The 5,956-nt window shown below is 35.9% G+C and overlaps 1 long non-coding RNA gene across 1 annotated transcript; it reads left to right on the forward strand.

Annotated features, from left to right (window-relative positions):
• Positions 1 to 279: 279 nt before the first annotated feature.
• On the forward strand, positions 280 to 3,252 carry LOC113464704 (uncharacterized). Its single transcript, XR_003389559.1, has 2 exons — positions 280 to 561; positions 2,676 to 3,252. It is a non-coding gene; the product is annotated as an uncharacterized LOC113464704 (long non-coding RNA).
• Positions 3,253 to 5,956: the final 2,704 nt, after the last annotated feature.

Consider the following 5,956-nt stretch of genomic DNA (forward strand, 5'->3'; position numbering starts at 1 on the left):
CTACGGATTTTATACGTTCATAAACGGATTGAATGGGCAAGAAATAGAAACGTTACGTACAAAATGTCAAAAGTGAATGCATATTGTAGTACTTGTATGATAAAACAAATGTCTATTTAAAGTGCTTTCTTTTAATTGCTTAATATAAATATATTATTCTGAANATAAAATATTAAAGAGTATTTCGAAATAATTTGTTTCAACGAACTACAAGATAAAGTTATTTTTCAAATTATTATTTAAAATAAAATGTGCTCGAACCTGTTATAGAAATATAAGATTTCATTGAACAGTGGCTCTATGGAAATTTCTGGCAGTGGAAATTCTGGAATGGAATTAGCTGGGTGTAGAAGACTACGTCTGTGAATCTCACGCCACCATCCATTTCCACGGTGAGCCACTTACCCCAAATGGTACAAAATGACGGGCAATTATTTACTAGGACCGGTCGAAATAGTGAAAACTGGGGAAACAGCCGGTCTAATTTCATGCCGGAGTAACCATCGTGGTCGCGACCATTGAATAGGATGAAGCCGGGCTGGGAGTGAGAGCAGAGGCAAGGTGGGTTATTGCTGTAACTAGCTTTGTCAGTCTCCTATTGGAATTCCAACATTGTGTTCAAAAACGTCAGACATTCTCGATTTACGAAAATATTTTTATCAAATCATCGATAAAAAATAAAACGTTTTCAATAATTTCAATGTGTCGATCATCATAATGTACAAGAAGAACAATTTCTGTTTTCATTGACAGATTATTTTTCGTTAAACTAGTTCATTAATCAAAACAATGTTACAAGAATTTCTAAACGTTAAAAAACTTTATTATTTTTATTATTCTAACCAATTTTCCTAGTTACGTCTTGTCCACTTGTGAAGCATCCTTGAAAAAGTCGTTTTATTTCAATGTTAACATAAGAATGTACCCTTAATTTGCTCAAGATTCGTTGCATCGTATGGGACAATTATGTCGATTGCTGCGTAGTACGCGCAGGGGGAAACGAGAGACGTTTGATGCATTTCGTTGATCGTGTCGATCTACTGAAATAGATCTGGTATCTCGGCGAAATTCCAGAGCAACGGGTCAATCGGTCTAACCTTGTAAGAATCAGACACGATGCTCGGCCGTATTGTTAGAACAACGGTTAAGCGCGGTTGTGCGATTCAAGGATAGCCGAGGGGATACCCTGGTTAAAGGGACGGTGGGAAGGTTTTCGATGCCTCGCTTTGCATACTAAGCTCCGTAATATCCTTTGTATTATGCGAAACCAACCTTCTCCTATAGTCGTCGACCCTCGTGAACAACAACGTACCTACGGATCTACATATGGATCCGCGGCGCTGCTACAATCCCGTGCCGAGTTATCGCAATTTGCATCTCACGTGGTAATGAGTTGCTAGGGATTTACTATCACGAGAGGACGTAGAATAATAGGAAGGCAGCCACCTAGAATCTCTCGCCTGCTTCTTTCCTGCATGTACACCCTGTTCTCTCATTTCTCTTCGTGTTTTTTAAATCCGTTTTTTATAACCGAGAACACCGCCAATTTAAACTTTCCTAATATATTTGAATTTATGTCAATATTTTAATTCTATCGAAATTTATAGATTAAATAATTAATGTAATCCTAATTGTGACAAGGAACAAACACTACATAAAAATAATGAAAATAATAAAGTTAGAATGATAGTTTAATCTAGTAAAAGATCATTGAACAAATAATTTTAAAAAGTATACTAAATAATATAAAGTAATAAATAAATTAATTGTTCTGTTATGAAGAATGATTTCAGTAGAAGATACTGAAAAACCGTGTTAAGCTCTGGACATCACTTCAAAATATAAGGGTCGTTTTTAGCTAGTCGGACTGACTGTCGCTGATGTTAAAATAAGAAAACAGATTTAGTTCGGTGTTCATCAGGCTAGCTCTGAATACGTTGAATATTTTATTTCTTCTACGGTCGCGACCTACCGTGTCTTGCTTTCTTATCACGATAGACCCTTCATCGGTGCGTGTTGTAGTTCTACGTGCATGTTTCTTCTGCACGCGATAACACGTACCAGTGCTCGCATAGCGAACCAGTTTCTTTTTTAATGTAGCAATTAGACGAACATCCTGATAATTACCTGAGTAAGTGGGACCTAATTTTATTCTTCACTTTTAGTATGCTACAGGCTTTTAAGTAACACTGAAAGGCAATTGTTTAAGGTTGTTTGAGCCATAAGATTTCTGCCAAAAGTTTAAGACATGTAATGAAAGTTCCTTTTTCATTTTACATCATGATACAATAATAAATCTCATACATGGTCCATCCATCAAGTTACTATACATATATCTGTTGGAGGTGAAAAAGTATAAAATGAGCTCTTACGAATTTTCAAGTTTTTGTTAGAATGTTTGATGCATCGATTTGATTTTGAATTTCAAAGATTACAAAATGATGTATGGAAAAATCGATTTTCGATACTCTCCCAAAGAGTGTGAAGAGAGGTATTTGTACTTTCACAAATGCTTTTTACATGTCCGACATATGGTTCTCATTTTTATCAAATATGGTTACAAATAAATTAATGATTATATTCCATGCTTTCGTACTGCGAGCGAAGCCGTGATGGAAGTGGTAGAACTTCTATAGTAATCATTATTTTGTGAATGTATTTTTTCACGTTTTCAGAATTTCACGTCAAATTTCGTGAGATTCCCGGTCGCACACGAACTGAAATGATCTTAAAGACGAGTCTCTCTTTTACCGGATTTCAAGGGATCTTCCTCGTCTTCGACGGGAAAATCCTGTCGGCTTGAACGACGAAAAAGAATTTCATCTCGAGATCCCGTTGCTCGTCGACGACAGAATTGAACCGTGCGACTGGATAAAGGAAGAAGCCATCTCGTACACAAAACAGCCGGCTGTAGCATTCCTGACGCTGTCCCCATTGTCCTTAAACGTATTTAATTAAATTTGTAAGTTCATTGTAAGTGTGTATTTGTAGAAATTGAAGTTGGACGTTCGCTGTGTTGTATTCAGGATTCGTGTGGAAATAAGCATCGGTGATCACGATATAATTTAATATTTCCAATTGTGAACAATACAATTGTGAAGAATTCAAGTGAACATATATCTATTAAGATTGGGGGAAAGTGTGACTTCGTGTCTGTGCGATATTATGTCTGAATTATAATTGTATAAAAACTTTTTACTTGTGTACTACACTCACGACTGGTTCAATAAAATTGGTTCACGCTTTTTGTAATGAAGTACTTGCATTCCTCTAAGTACCAATCGTTGAGATAAGTTGAGAGCGTCAGAGCAAACGAATACGAGAAGGTTGAAAACTAGCCGGAGTCAATGGAGTTTTAATCAATAAAACAGCGTACATCCTCGAATCCCGTGAAGGGAAACCGAGAGGATGGGAGTTTCGAACGCGAGAGTTCTCTCCCTTTCCCTCTGTTGCAATTAAGGATAGGACTGACTGGATCGGATTGCAGGTTTCAATTCGACCAATATTCATTCCTCTCGCAATTGTCGCCGCGGCGTAACTTGACATTCAAGACTCTCGAAACGAGTCGTATTTGATATCGACAACATCTTCTCCCTGATTAACCTAGTGTTGTTTGGGACCTCAAACAGCGTTCGATTACTTCCGGTTTAAGAGCATTAGCATATCGGATTCAATTAATGATCGCGATATATGACGAAGAAAAAATAATTCGTTAAACAAGATAATACTCATTACGATATACAGGGTGGGATGAATGATAATAACTAAGAAAACACTGAATTAATTGATTACGGAATACAAAGTAGATTACATAATCCAAAAATACAAAACCTGCACATCTAATATGTATATAATAATTAATTGATATTAATATTCTTTTAAACATCTAATGCCATTATACAGAAAATTATATCAATATATATTTAGCCATAAATAATTTTAATCATTACTACCATGTTTTACAATTGTTTAAAGACTAAGGTTAAAAATCGAGCACATGATACAATGAGAGAATGTTTGATTCTTTAATGGACGTACAAAATCGAGTCACGTATCTGTTTCCCAGCTCCTCCTCTTTTACTCTCGTTCTCCGATCTCGAACACTCCGTGATACTTTCTATCGAAATTTGACAGGGGAATCAACTTACTCCGGATTTCTGCTAGATAAGAAAGGCGGCTAGCCGGAAATTGTCGAACTCGGCACTTTGTTCGTATAAAGGAAGGGTAAGGCATAAGGGACCGATCGTAAAATAACTTTCTGCTATAGCGCAACGACAGTTACACTATAAGAATCGATTTCAGCTACCCTTTCTCTTTTCGACACCTCTTCACGGAATTGGGAAACTGAACATTATCCGCGCAACGCTCAAGTACGCTATGATACAAGAATTTCAGAGTACATCAAAGTACATCTCTTGTGAAATAAATGTTAAATGTATATAAAATATCATATTAAGAAAATACATGAAATATGTTTTATTCGGCGTAAGTTTATTTTTAATAAGAGTGAACTATTTTAAAATCAAAGTATAAATTATTTTCAACAATGCTTCTTCTTCATTATGCATCAATTGTATTTGATAATTGTATTTGATTATCATTTAGTTCATTTTTATGAAGGAATTGTCTCCTTGGTTTCAATGTAACCAGAGTGCCTTCTTCATAGAAATTAACTACATCTATATGTATGCCTTTATTGTCATTTATTTAGCTTAGAAGAGATTAGAAGCTGAATAAAAAGTCATTGACTTAATCTCGTCTTGCGATACGTAACGCTCGTAATTCTTATTTTGCAAGCGATTCAGCGTATATGAAGTATACCTACTTCGTCGGGGAAATGAAATTTGTCGAGCTACGTACTTATTTCGTGAACCCGGAGAGGATAGTTGTACATGAATTAACCTCGTTCCGTCTTTCAACGAGGTTCGTGACTCACGACCTATGTAGCTGCTATCTTAGTAAGTACGTCTCGCAGAATTTCAAGGATTCGTGGATCTTGCAGTCATTTCCGCGACTCAAGCCGCTCGTGGTAGTCGGATTTCAATTACAGCTGCCTATCAGCCTCGTATTGCTTCGTTCTCTGCATGCATACAAAATTGTATTCAACATATGCATAAAATATTGTATTCAAGTATTCAAATATGTGGATAAAATATTTTATTAAATAAAGTACATGCAAATACGTTAATCAACATGATTTTTATTATAATGAATATATACACAAATTTTTATAGAAGGAGACCTACTTTAATATATCATCTGAAAAAACTTTACTGGATGATCTGCAACAAGAAAAATTTAAATACAACAGTTATAGGGTTTAGGGAATGCACTGATTAAAATTCAGTGTGCTTACGTTTTTTTATAAATGCATTAAAATCCGCAGTCTAGTCAAATATCAATTATTTCTCAAGTTTTTCTTATCACAGTAGACACAGAGTTAGTATTACCAAGTCTTCCAAGGCCTTTTAGGTCGTCGGAACAAGACGTGCTATTCTGATTAATTAAACTGCGACTTAAATCTTCGTTGAATTGAACTGTTGTCCGAGCTTTTAATTCGTTTTCCATTAAAGGTTTTACAAAATTCTGATCGTGCGATGTTTCGCATTTGCTAGTCGGCAAATAAATAACCGATAAAATGGTCGTTGCATCATTCATTTCGTTTCCGCCGGATTTTCGACGCGGTGACAGGGACTTTCCATTTCGGAGTACCGAATGTACCGAATTGACTTTCGAATTGGCTCGCGCGAAAACAACCGAACGCGCCCGTGCTTGCATGATAATGCGATTTTTCAATACTGTGCAAACGCGGGATGCCATTTAACTGTTAAATATTCAGAAATTAATTGATTTCGTCACATCAAGACATTTTTCTTTGGAAATGCTTGAAACCTTTTTGTCAAAAGTCTTCGAGCACGCTTATTGAATTTACATTTTAATTTTCCGCGATCCCTTG

The sequence above is a fragment of the Ceratina calcarata genome, unplaced genomic scaffold (genome assembly GCF_001652005.2).
Source record: "Ceratina calcarata isolate Rehan_Ccalc_2016 unplaced genomic scaffold, ASM165200v1 scaffold485, whole genome shotgun sequence".
NCBI lineage: Eukaryota > Metazoa > Arthropoda > Insecta > Hymenoptera > Apidae > Ceratina > Ceratina calcarata.